The following is a 13,215-nucleotide window of genomic DNA, read 5'->3' as shown; positions in this document are numbered from 1 at the left end:
CCTTCCTTCCTTCCTTTCTTCCTTCCTTCCTTCCTTCCATCCTCCTCTCTCTTCTCTCTCCACCTCCAGGATCTAGAGAGTTTACAGAGTGAGTTTCTATCTTCTCTCTTATGGATAAAGAAGGCAGCTAAGGGAGGTTTGGGGCAAGTAAAGACTCAAGGTCGCAGGAGACCACAAGCTGGCCCCTCCCCTCAGCTTCTGCTTCTATGGGTGCACACACAGCAGCCTTCTGAGTAAGCTGTGCCCAGAGAGCTGTGGGAAGGCGGTAACAGTTGTATGATCTGATGCCTTCCCCGAGTTTTCATCGACAGCAGAAAACGGATCCACACAGCTGCAGTGGGGCTGTCTAAAAGCCACGATGGTTCATGAAGCAAACGGTCTGAAGAAATTTGAAGCCTTTAGGGTCTCCTCCTTAAAGAATAAATCCATAAGCATAAAGTCCAGAAACCTGTGCTGTCTCCCGCCTCTGACCAGTTTCTCCGTCTAGAAAATAGGTCCATGGAGCAAGGTCACCCATACCGGCCAGGTTTGTATCACAGTAAAAAATAGAGGGAATGCCAGGGCGGGGGAGGGGTGCTGGGGAGATTCCATCTGCCATGTGCTTGCTACAGGATCCTGAGGACCTGAGTTCAGACCCCCAGCACCCAAGACATGGCTGTGTGCACCTATAACCAATGGCGCTCACTAGACCAACCAATTATGGAGCTCCAAATTCAGTGAGATCCTGCATCTCAAAAGAAAAAAAAAATAAGGTGGATAGCAGTAGATGCCTGACATCAACCTTTGGCCTCCACAGCTCACACGCATGTCTGTGCACAAACTCCCCACAGATACATACATGTAAATGTAAATGAAAAAATGCATCCAACACTGGTTACCGATAGAGATACATGGACTGGTAAAGACTGGTTTGGGGTTCACAATGCAGGGGCCCAGGTCTAAGGTCAGCAGTTTTACTGTTTGAGGTCTTTGGCAAGGGTATCTCAGCATGGTGACAGTGCAAGGGAGAGGAAGTATGCAAGGACAGAGGACAGATGTGGGATCCCAGAGTGCCCTTCGGGAGTATGCTCCCACTTACCCACTTACCTAAGGACCTCTGTAGCGGCCCTACAGCTTCAGGGGTCACAGTTGTATCATCTTTGTGACCACAGCATTAGTACAAGGCCCATTGAAGACATACATAGCATGCCCATGTCCCTCGCACTCCTGGGCTTTGCTTGGGTAATTCTGGTCTGGGGCTTCAGCCTACCTGAGTGTGTCCAGGGCCAGCACTAGGACTCCCACACCCATCAGAAGACCACCACCTCCCTAATACCTCTGGTGTGCTTGTTCCCGTTAGCTGGAACCCAGCTAAAGCTCCCTTTCTGTTACACACTCTATCCACCTCTTCCTCGGGGCCTTCCTGTCTACACTTCCTTTACATCAGAAGGCAGCTTCCAAAACACCATGGAAGTATCTCTTCCCATTCGTGGAAGCTGGAAGCCTAGGGGCATGGCATTGGTGGGGCTGGCCGCCCTGGGTTTCTTGCAGACTTGTCGATGGCAACCTTCTACCTGTGTCCCTTTCTCACAAGGACATCGGTCTGATTGGATTAGTGCTTGCCCTTTGGGCCTCATTTAAAGACCTTCACCTCATTTCTGCCTGCATCCCAATCAAGGTCTGTAGGATGAGGGTCTGCTTGTTGGGGTTTCTGTCCTGCCTGGTACCCCACAACCGGCAAGTCCCAAAGAAAATCGCACGGAGAGTCTACATTAGGTTATAAACTGATTGGCCCATTAGCTCAGTCTTCTTATTAGCTCTTGTAGCTTATATTAACCCATTATTCTTATCTATGTTGCCACATGGCTCTGTACCTTTCCCAGCCAGCAGGTTACATCTTGCTTCTCAGTGGTCTGGGCTGGAACAGGAGCAATGGGCTTCCTTCTTCTCTGAATTCTCCTGTTCTTATCGCCCCACCTCTACTTCCTGTCTGGTTGACCCGCCTATACTTCCTACCTGGCCAATCAGCGTTTATTTAAAACATGATTGACAGAATACAGACAATTCTTCCTGTATCCAGGTGAAGTCTCAATCTGAGGCGCTAGGTTTGGGCTTCAAGGAGTGAACTTGGGGTGCAGGGAGGTTAGGGACACAGAGTAGCAAGCAGCCCCACTCTTCAGGTCCCCTCTGTGTCACCTTTCTAGGAGCACTTCGGATATTCCTGTGGGGGCAGCACACTGGCTCACTGTGAGGTGTGGCTCGACGCCTACCCTACCAGCGGGTACACACCGCCAAGATAGGGGAACTTTTTGGAGTTGTGTCAAACGCATTACCTGCTCTTGTGTCATTTCTATAACGAGGGGACCCATTTGCTACTCCCCTAAAGGGATGACACAGCCGGGTGGAGCCCTGCTTTCCAGGCACCACTCTGCGGCGTGCATCTCCCTCACCTTCTTTCCCGGTGGCGCTCCGTGGTTTTGTCATTGCACTTAAGGATCCGTCATGGTGATTGAAGGCTTTATTTTGTTCTGTGTTTGGCCATCCCCGCCTTCTAGAAGGGACCTTATCTTCTGTGCCACATCCTCAGACCTGAGTAGAGCGTGAGGCAGAGACAATTGCTTTCTCAACTCCTGGAGTCCTCCCCGGCAGAAGCTGCTTTGGCTCAAGTTTGAGCATGCTCCATTCCCCCAGAGGAAAGGGCTCCAGGCAAGAGAAAGGAGCTGCTCTCCGATTCTAGGTACTCAGACGGGCACCAGAGGTCAGGAGCTGCTTCTAGCCTGGACCCCAGCTGCTGAAATGCTGACTGAGATGGAAAAATGCCTTGAAGAGAGAGGAAAGAGCTGAGCGAGCCTTGGAGACGTATAAGGTGCACTTCTGAGGGAGACTTCTAGAAAGGATAACAGCCAAGTGAAAGAGCCCACAGTCTGTAAAATTGCCACGGAAGGCAGAACTGGCCTCAGATTGGTGGGACACATGCAAGGCCCAGACTGTGGGGCAGCAGCTATGTGAGGGCAGCCCATAATACCTGCGGGCCAGCATGTAAATCACTCACCCGACCCGGCACGCTGCGGAGGACATTACCCTCCGAGGAGCAGTGTTTCCTGGCACATTGGAACGTCTATTTCAGGCTGTTGTTTTTGGAACAATCACAGGCTTACCCTGTGCAAAAGCATCATTTGGATCTTTCCCTCGAGGCTTGGTGCTAACAGTTGCCCTGCCTGGTCACTGCAACCCCAGAGGGAATTTTTAAAAAGATTTCCTCCTTGTAGCTCAGTGGGGCCATTGTGAGTGCAGGGTAATATTTTTCCTTGCAGGTGGACGTATTCATTTTGGGGGTTGTTGTTAGGTCACACAAAGTCCTAGGAAGTGGCCTATTGTTCAGGGTTGGAAGGCAAAGGTGTCTAAGTAGTGCCGTTCTTAGAGGCTTGATGAATGGAACAGGGGTAATGAAGTTTCTTTTGTTCTTGTCTGTGCGGCCCACAATTGTTAAAGTTATAACTTGCTATATGGATTCAAAGTTATTAATCATTTTAAAGCAAAATTCTATCTAATGGCTGAAATGGAAAAATCAGGCCTTGATGAAATGACATGTCACGTGGGCTCGATTTTCCTCCCCAGTGGATGCCGAGAGACAGAGTCACAAACCTTCTCCCCTCACGGAACTTGTGGATGCGGGTGGCCAGGACTGCTCAGAGTAAGGGTGTCATCTGCCCCCTGTCCTATGTACAAATTGGGCTCTAGCCTTTGATCTTTACCATGTTGGCTCCTACAGCTGCTTCCCGGGCAGGCAGACCCTGTTCTGTTTCTCCCTGCTTTGCTGTCGGATCTAGAAGGCTGGGCTAGAAAAACTTCAGCCTCTCTGAGGCCAATTTCCTCCCAAAGATTCTAATTTCTTGTGTCTGTAGGGCACATTAGGATCCATGGAACATTTCCCATCTAACCTGCTGCATCTGTGGAGAGCTCACCAGACTCACTCAATCCTGGTTGCAGAGCAGAGCGAGACAAACACAGGGACATAGTCACTTGGTTGGGACCCCCAGGGGATGACTGCAGCCCAGGGCTCCAGATGTGTGGTCCAGGGCTCTTAGAAGTCCAGACTTCTGGAAGTTAGGCCCCAGGGAAAGCGACATATGCCTTCCTCTTCCAATTGTAAGCTTACGCAACAGCGAAGGTTCTAACCCACTGGTCTATGGGACAGGGTGTGGCTTGCTTGACATATTGTCTGCCTCTCTCCTTAGAACACATTTGACTTCATCTTCCAAAGTCCACGTGCTGGAAACAAGTGGTAGGATTTCCAAAGACAGGATATTGATGGTGTTGGAGGTGGGCCATTGATACGAGGCAGATGGGATTGGATGAGGCCATAAAGGCTGGCCACCTGTGATGGCCCTGGTGGCTTTATGACAGGAATAAGGGACTTGCTTGAGTGAACATGCTTGTTCTGTCTCCCACGCAACACTCTCCACAATGTTAGGATGCAGCTTGAGGCCCTCACCAGAAGCCAGCACCATACTTACAACTCCCCACATCCCAGAACTGTCTAGCCAAAACAATTGATTTATAAGTTCACTGGATCACAACTTTAGATTTATTTCAAAGGGGATCACCAGCTCACTCAAGAACAACCGACTCCCTGAGTTATTCCCGTCTCTGAGGAAAAGAATGACTTCTTTTATAGGCTCTGCTTCCCAACACTGCTACTTGCTGAGCAAACCCGAACCATACCTGTAGAAGCCTCACTCACAAACGTGAAAAGACAGGGACTGTTTCGGGGGAATAGCCATGCAATGGAATAGTATTCCTCCTCTGAAAGAAGGGAAGCCGGCCATGTGCCGTAAGTTGCGTGAACTTTAAAGATGGCATACTAAATTAAACAAGCCAATCAGAGCAGGACAGATATCACAGGAGCGTGCTTACAGATGGTCTAACACCAGCAGATAGGAGGTAGAATGGTGACTGCCTGGGGCTGGGGGAGGAAAGATGGGCTGTGGTATCCCGGCACAGAGTTCCAGTTCTCCAGGGTTCTCTGGAGCAGGGAGTCTTCCCCATCATGAAAGTGCTTTCCTAGTGAGAGCGGGAAGCTGAGTTTTGTCCCCAAAGCCTGAGTACAGAAAGTCAAATGTGTAGGCTCTCCCTTGTATTCCCAGCATTAGGGAGACAGAAAAGTGGATCCTTTGGGCTCTCTGGCCAGGTAGCCTAGCCAACTTGATAAGTTTCAGGCCAATAAGAGACCCTGCCTCAATAAAAAGGTGAGTGGCAACACTTGCTTACCCAAGGGGCAACACTTGAAGTTGTCCTCTGACCACCATACACTCACATCTAGGTGCACACCCGAACACGCACACACAGGCACACACGCACACACAACTGGAGATGGTCCGTGGTGATGGTTGAAAAATTGTCACAGCCTAGGCATTGTATCATAATAAATATCAAAATAAACTTAGAAAAACGCAAACTACTTATCATGGGAATGTTAGATTGAAAGCTAAATATACGAATAAGGAAGCAAGATGCACTCTGCAGAAGCAGGTAGCGTGAATCAAGGGGCGCTGGAGCCTGTGTGTGTTGGGCTCCCCTCATGTTCTCCCAATCACGGAGGGAGACGGCATGTTGGGATGGACAACCAGGCTTCTGGGAGACTTCCTTTCCCAATACCTCCTGCACATTAGCGTCTCCATCTTTGCCCTCCAGCATCTGGGCATCCTGGAGCCCTCCACTCAAGGAACCCAGCACCCACCTTCTACTTATTTTCTGGTGAGGGACTATAGAGAGGGCTTTATGACTTGGGCTTGCCGGATGGTGGCTTCCTTTTCTAAGAATTGTCGTTCTGTTATTTTAAGGTAGGGTCTATGTTGTCCAGGCTGTCCCCAGATTTCTGGAACCATCCTGAACATTGAGATCACAGGTGTGTGCCACCATGTCCTGATTTGTATGTCCTGAAACAAGACTAGGCAAGTGTGTGACCAGGGTAGTGTGGAAGAAAGGGTTATCTGACTGTTTAACCAGAGCTTAGGGACCCAGTCCTGGTGAGTCACCGGGGTATCACCCTTCACCTGCCACCACCTATGAGCTTCTGTGCACCCAGGATGTAAAGTGCTCCCAGCTTTAGTCAGTGACTTCTCTAGGCTTTCTATAGTTGTAAGAAAACACCAAAAAGCCACTTGGGAAGGAAAGGTTTATTTCACAGACACTCCCATGTCACAATTCTTCATCCATGGGAGTCCAGGTAGGAACTCAAGGCAGGATCCCAGAGGCAGGAACTAAAGCAGAGGCCAAGGCAGAACACTGCTGACTTGACTGGCTTGCTCCTCATGGCTAGCTCAGTTTTCTTTCTTATACAACTCTGGATAGACCACTAGCCCAGAGGCAGCACTGCCCAGAATGGGCTGGGTCCTTCCACGTCAATCACTAATTAAGAAAATGCCATACAGACTTGCCTATAGCTAAGTCTTACAGACCTGTACTTTCTCAGTTGAGAGTCTCTCTTCCCAAATGACTCTAGCTTGTGTCAAGTTGATAGTAAGCTAGTTAGCACAGCCAGCTTAGGGGAAACCAGAAATTCTTAATAGTTTGACACTATTTTATTCTTACTTGGGAGGCTACCACCATAATGCCTCAAGCTGCCAGACTTAGGGAATGTTCTGGGGTACAGCTCAGGGCCGGAAGACATTTAGATGGTCTGCTCCTTCTCCCCTGTGGGTCTTCCAGGAAAAAAACTGGGATGTGCATAGGCCTGCTCCCTGGGCTCTGGATCTGGGTGTCAGGTGCTGCGGGGTGAGAGCTTGCCCAGGAGGAAGAGCCCTCTGGTGAGAGTGAACTGCTACTTGTACATCATAGACAGAGAAGCAATCCCTTTCTTCTGGAGTTCTCCAAAAATTAAATGAGAGATTATAAGTAGCGTTTACCATAGCCTTCTCGTCTTAGAACAGATGCAGCCAGAGAATTTCACTGCTTCTCCTATCCAGACATGGAACCTGTTTCCTCGTATCTGGCTACACACGGACCCCCTGGTTGGCATGCAGAGGACTTGATGTCATTCCACTCTGGAGGCGAGACCTTGGGAGACACACAATCCACTCGGCCCCTTTGAACACTGCCCAGAATCGACCAGGCAAGGAGCTGGCTAGCCAGAAGGCAAGAGGCCTTGGAGCGGGGAGAGCCACCCAGAGTCCCACACAGCTGCTTAATGTGTGAGGGAGGCCACAGGCTTTAAGCACAGAGGCTCCTATTACTCAGGCTGGGTAGTTACAGTAACACAGTAAGGTGATAATGTATCCATCGGGGCTGCTCCGTGACTTCTTTGAAAATGTTTATAGCTGATGACCACACAACTGGCATGCATCTTTACAGGGCGGGGTAATATCCTTCAACACAGTGTGCAGTGGTTGGACGGGTAACTAGCTTATCTCCTCTCTCAGACCTCCCTCCAGCCTTCCCTCCTCACTGTCTGGAGCCCCGTCATCATGGTTAGCCGCAGTTGCCCTGAGCTGTGGAGTGCCACCTTCCCCTTCCCCGGCTTGTCCTCAGGGGAGGTCCACAATTCTTGGAGAGGCACGGGGCGGCAGGACATTTCAGTGCTTTCTGTGGCTCATGGCTCTAATCCCTCCAGTCACCTCATCTGCCACTTGGGATGGTGCCACAGCCCCTATTAATACTGTCACACGTGGCAGCGCTGTGCTCGGGTGCCACGGTCTGGCTGCCTGTGCCGGCACAGAGCCTATTTTTAGTGTGTTATGTCTGTAATTATGTCGTTTTGCTGCCTTGAAAACGCGTATCTGCTCCGGGGAGAGGTTACATGCGCGTGGTCTGTTATTTTTGATAGGGCAAAATGTGCAAAGTCTCTTTGAAGCTGAGCAAAGGGCAGCCATACCTCCAGTGCTAACCGCCCTAGAAACGGTTCTGGGAATTCGTGGTCACCGATCAGTCAGTTTGGAAGAAGCCATCATCATATTTGGGCTGATATCATCTGCTCTGCTCCTTGAGGCCAGAGAGATCTGTGGATCAGTTTATAGTTTCTGAAAGCTGAGGTTCCCTTTGAGGGACCAGATCTTCTGGGCTGAGGGGATCAACAGAATCCATGTTCTAACAGAGAGCATCAGCCTTGCTGATGGGGAATGAGTTCCCTCGGGCCACAGCTCTAGCCAGGACTCTCTCTCCTTCAGTGGCATTTTCAACTCCCGAGGAAGAAAAGAGGACAATGTCAAGGCTGCCCGAGATGAGAGAGAGCTGGACCAGAACTTGGATGGGGCAGGGGCCTGGTGATCCCCACTGCAGCAGAAGAGGTGGGAAGCCTTCTTGGGGCTTGGCACTCTGCTGCAGGTCACAGACTGTCTGGTTGCAGGAGAAAGGCAGGCATGTTTTGTAGGTGTATCCATTGGGATTGGGCTCCTCAACTCTGCATATATATTGGTTATGGGTTTTTTGTTTTGTTTTGTTGTTTTGGTTTTGGTAGTGGTCTCCATCTATTGCAAAGAGAAGTTTCCTTCATGAGAGAGAGAGATGAGGACTACAGTTCTCTATGGGTATGAGGACAAACGTTTATAGATTTTTGTGAGGGATGATGTTGGTTTAATAAATTAATGGTTGCATCTTCTCCATCAATAACCATGCCTTCACTAGCACTGAGTAGTTAGCTGGGTTTCCAGTACCAGACATGGTCTTTCTCCCTCTTGTTGAGAGGGTTGCAAGTCAAATTAGAGAGCAGTTGGTGTCCACCAGTCTGTGTGCCTCTACTGCATCTGTGGGGTTATTGTGCCATGCTTCTCATTGATATGTCTCATAGGCATCATATCTGGGTACAACCGTTAGCTGCTTTGGAAGGTTGCATGGTGCCGTCAAGTCCCCTGTCCCTTTAAAAATATTTTTATGTATTCCTTGAGAATTTCATAAAATACATTTTGATCATATTCTTTCTTATCTCCTAACTCCTCCAACATCACCCCCACCTCCCAATTCCATGTTTTTCTTTTTCTCTTCTTAAGAAATTTGAGTCCACTTGTATTGGCCAACTCCTCCAGTTGATGTGCCCAGTGGTATCATATTGCTTCCGGGCTAGGGGCGAGACTTTATGCCTATTTCTTTCCCCTCCGTGATGCTGGAATTTTGTCTGGCTTGAGCTTGTGTGTGTTTTGTGAATGTTGGCAGTGAGTTTATTTGTGCGTCTGCCCTGCCGAATGAGGAACACTTACTGAAGTATCCCTCTGCTTCCAGCCCTTACAATCCTCCTGCCTCCTCTTCCACGCAGATGCCTCAGGCTTTAGGGGTGGGTTTGATGAAGACATCCCAGTTAGGGCTGATTGTTCCCGAGTCTCTTTCTGTTTGCATGCTGTCCAGTTGTGGGTCTCTGTCTGAGTGCCCAGCTACTGCAAGAAGAAACTTCTCTAGTGAGGCCTGAACAAGGCACTGATCTACCCTCTTCTTCTTGAAAAGGAATTTTTCTGTGTCTCAAACTTGATGATGACCGTGTGCACCTTCACTGGGTTTTGTATTGAGAAAAGCTTCTGTTACCTCTGATACCCTGCGAATATGATTTCATGAACTCAGGAAAACCATCACGGGGTCATGGCATGGGGACATGATTTAATGGCCCTCGATTGTTTGTCACCCACACGAGCTCCAAAGAAAGCACTTCACAGCCACGGTTGCTATTTATACACCCTGAAATCCTGCCACCTGTCACTCTGGTGGACAGTGAAAAGACCTTGTGAAAGCCTGCCTTGGCATGTGTGCACCGGAAGAAGGGACTGGGGGCCCAAGTCTGTGAAGGTGGTACTTCTGCCACAAACCATCTCCGACTTGCTCTAGTTTGTGCAAAATTTGCCCGGCTCCTGTATTTCTAGTGCAGTGTTTAGACTGTTACTGGCAAAATGAAGACAAGCGGAACTGGCCAGAGTAGGGTGACATGGACACTCACACTCGCCGTGACAGTGCGGAGTCTATTGTGCCCGCAAGTTTAAGGAGCTCACAGCAAGCGTCACCTGCTGAGAACTTACTTTAAGGATTAGTATCAGAGACATACACAAAGGCATATGAGAAACAATATTTATATAGCATTATTTTCGTGCATAATACACAGTAACTTCTAAAAATGGAAGCTGTAATTACCAGTATTATCATCAATTCCTTTTCCAGCCCCATCTGGTTTTTAAAATCAGAATATTATAATTAATATATTTTTACATTGTGTCTAATCTCTTTCCAGAATTATTTTTTGACACTTGTATTATATTATAATCACAGTAACTGCAATTATGAGAAATTAGCTTTAAGGTTTTGGGTTTTCGGCTCAGCAATGTTTTCTTCATGTTCCCCTCTCCTTGTATTTGAATTCTTTCTTCTCTTCACTCACCAGCCACCTGGAGCATTTCTTTATGGGTTGTTTTTTTTTTTTTTCCTAGAAAGCAACACAAGGCGTCTGAAGCCTTCCCTACAGGTTGGCCAGGGCCGGACTGGAAGTTGGCAGCTTCTCAGCTCTTACTTCCCGATGTTCATGCCACCAGAAGAGCTTAGATCTTGAAGCAGCTCATCCTAGAATTTTCTCAGATGTGTATGGATACCTTCCTTCCCCTGACCTTTAAGGAACGAAACAGTTATGGAACCTAGAAAACACGATGGGGCTGGAGAGACGATGCAGGCATTAGGAGCACTGGTGCGGGAGGACCTGAGTTTGAGTCCCCTCGCCTGTGTGGTAGTTCACACCGACCTCTAACTCCAGCTCCAGGGCAATCCAACGACCCCTTCTGGCCTCTGTGGGTGCATAGCGCTCAGTACACAGACCCAGTGCAGGCAAAACTCCCACACGCATAAATTAAAAATCAACCAGTAAAAAAAGCTATATCCCTGAAACCCAGCCACATTTTTGTTCTTGTCTCAGAGAACAGTCGCCAGAGTCAACTCACCCCTGCCCCACCCAACCCTCAAGAGGGCTTTATTGCCTTTCAGTCACAGAGTCTGCTAAACCCATGCAGCTCAAAAATGGAGACTGGGGAAGCAGCTGCAGACAGTGTGTCAATGAACAGATGTGGCCACGAACCAATAAAGCTTTATTTACAAAAGCAAGTGAACAGCTCCCAGGATGTAGCACATAGATTCTTTCTTCAGCTCGAGAAGTTCTCTCAGCCCATCTTTGGTGATGACCTCATTTCCCATGATCACCCTTTAATATTTCTAAGCAAATGTTTGACCTTGGTATCGTCCCTCTCTCCCACTCCTTCCTCTTTTGGTCACTGCCGCCATCTCTTGCCTTCTCATTCACACCCAGAAGCCCTGAGATCCCTCCACAGCCGTAGGCCTGGTTCTCTGCTCCATGACCCCATCGGGAAACTCACTGGGAAACAACCCTTTTCAATGTCAATCATGCCCATCAGAGAAGCAAATCTCTATCTCTATCTGTATGCTGTCTTGGTCTTCTTCTTCTGCGGCTGTGATAAACCACGTGACCAAACGCAACTTGGGGAGGAAAGGGTTTGTTTAGCTTAAGCATCCAGACCTCAGCCAGTCAGTGAAGGAAGCTGGGGCAGGGACTGGAGCAGGAACTGTGGTCGCTCACCGCTCACTGGCTAGTCCTCCCTACTTTGTTTGGCTTTTCTTAGGCCAGGATTGCCTGCTTAGGACGGGCATTGCCTACAGTGGGCTGAATACCTCAACATCAGTAGTTAATCAAAAAATGCCCCCATAGACTCGCCTGCGGGCCAATGGGATGGAGGTACTTGGATTTTGTTAATAATGCCTCCGTAAAGCCAGGTGGTGGTGGTGCATGCCTTTAATCGCAGCACTTGGGACGCAGAGGCAGGTGGATCTCTGAGCGTTCGAAGACAGCCTGGTCTACCTAGCAAGTCCCAGGAAAGTCAGGGCCACACAGAGAAACCCTGCCTCGAAAAACTATAATAATATAATAATAATAATAATAACAGCAACAACAAGAAAAACAATATAATGCCTCTATAAAATGTCTTGAGGACACTGACTTCATTTCTTTAAGGTACATATACAACAGCCCTATATTTGACTGTTTAAGGTGCTGTTGGCCTGTTTTCCACAGCGGCCACACCATTTTCCTACCATTGGTGCCCAAGGGCCCTGGCATTTCCATAGCCTTAGAAGCATTGTTACCATCTAGCCCCTTTATTTTAGCCATCTGAGCTGTATGAAGTGGGTTTTACTTTATTTTTGTTGTTTTTTTGAGACAGGATTTCTCTGTGTAACAGCCCTGACTGTCCTGAAACTCATTCTGTAGACCAAACTGGCCTCAGACTCACAGAGATCTGTCTGCCTCTACCTCCTGAGTTCTGGGATTAGAGGTGTGTGCCACCATGCTGGGTCTTAATTTGGACACCTGCTAAACTTTGAAAACTTTCATGATTGGGCTATTTTAGGCAGTATGACCATGCCTGAATCAATCATGCGTCCTAGACTTGGGTCATAAGGTCCTTCCCAGAGATCTGCCCTGTGATAGGTGGATAGAAGGAGGGGAGAGATTGATTGCAAGTCACATGTAATATAGGGTAGGCGTGGCTGGGGACAGGACGATGAGAGTTGACATTTAAGGAGGGCAGCTGTGCAACCAGGAGCTGCTGTGGTGGCCAGCTTTGGTGTTAAGTCCCCCTGCCCAGGAACCCACTTGTCATGTGCTCAGTCCTGACCTCACCTGCCTGGTTCTCACCTCAGGGGGGCTGTGCTAAGGTCAGTAAAGAACCATTGGAAATGCTTAGCAAGCAAATCCCTCCCTTATATTCTGTAAGTCCGTCTTGATAGCTCCTCTGCCATCTGAGTTCTCTGTGCATTTGACAGGACCTTCAGTGCTAAGTCTCTAAGCCACCGTTGTCTGAGTCTCAGCATAAACATTTTTCCCCCATAGATGTTATTTCTTTGGGGATTGGGGAGGAGGGCATGTGTGTAAGCCTGTGCCTTCCTGTAGGGGACCCTGCTTGCCTCCTGGAAAGAGCGCATGCCCCAAGCAATGTGTTCAAGACAGCATTATGAAGCAGTTACTGAAAACACATTGTGGATGGCTGCGTCGGCAGATTTAAGTAAGTCTTCCCCAACAACGAATGGGATTCCATCTTCAGACACAACCAACGAAGCCATGGACCCCTTCCATGCTTGCAGTATTCTTAAGCAACTCAAAACAATGTACGATGAAGGACAGTTGACAGACATTGTAGTGGAAGTGGATCACGGGAAAACATTTTCCTGTCATAGAAACGTTCTTGCTGCAATCAGCCCCTACTTCAG

Source organism: Alexandromys fortis, unplaced genomic scaffold (genome assembly GCF_014885135.2).
Source record: "Alexandromys fortis isolate MF-2015 unplaced genomic scaffold, M_Fortis_MF-2015_v1.1 scaffold_178, whole genome shotgun sequence".
Classification (NCBI taxonomy): Eukaryota; Metazoa; Chordata; class Mammalia; order Rodentia; family Cricetidae; genus Alexandromys; species Alexandromys fortis.
The sequence above is the reverse complement of the archived record's forward strand: the minus strand, read 5'-3'. Positions refer to the sequence as shown.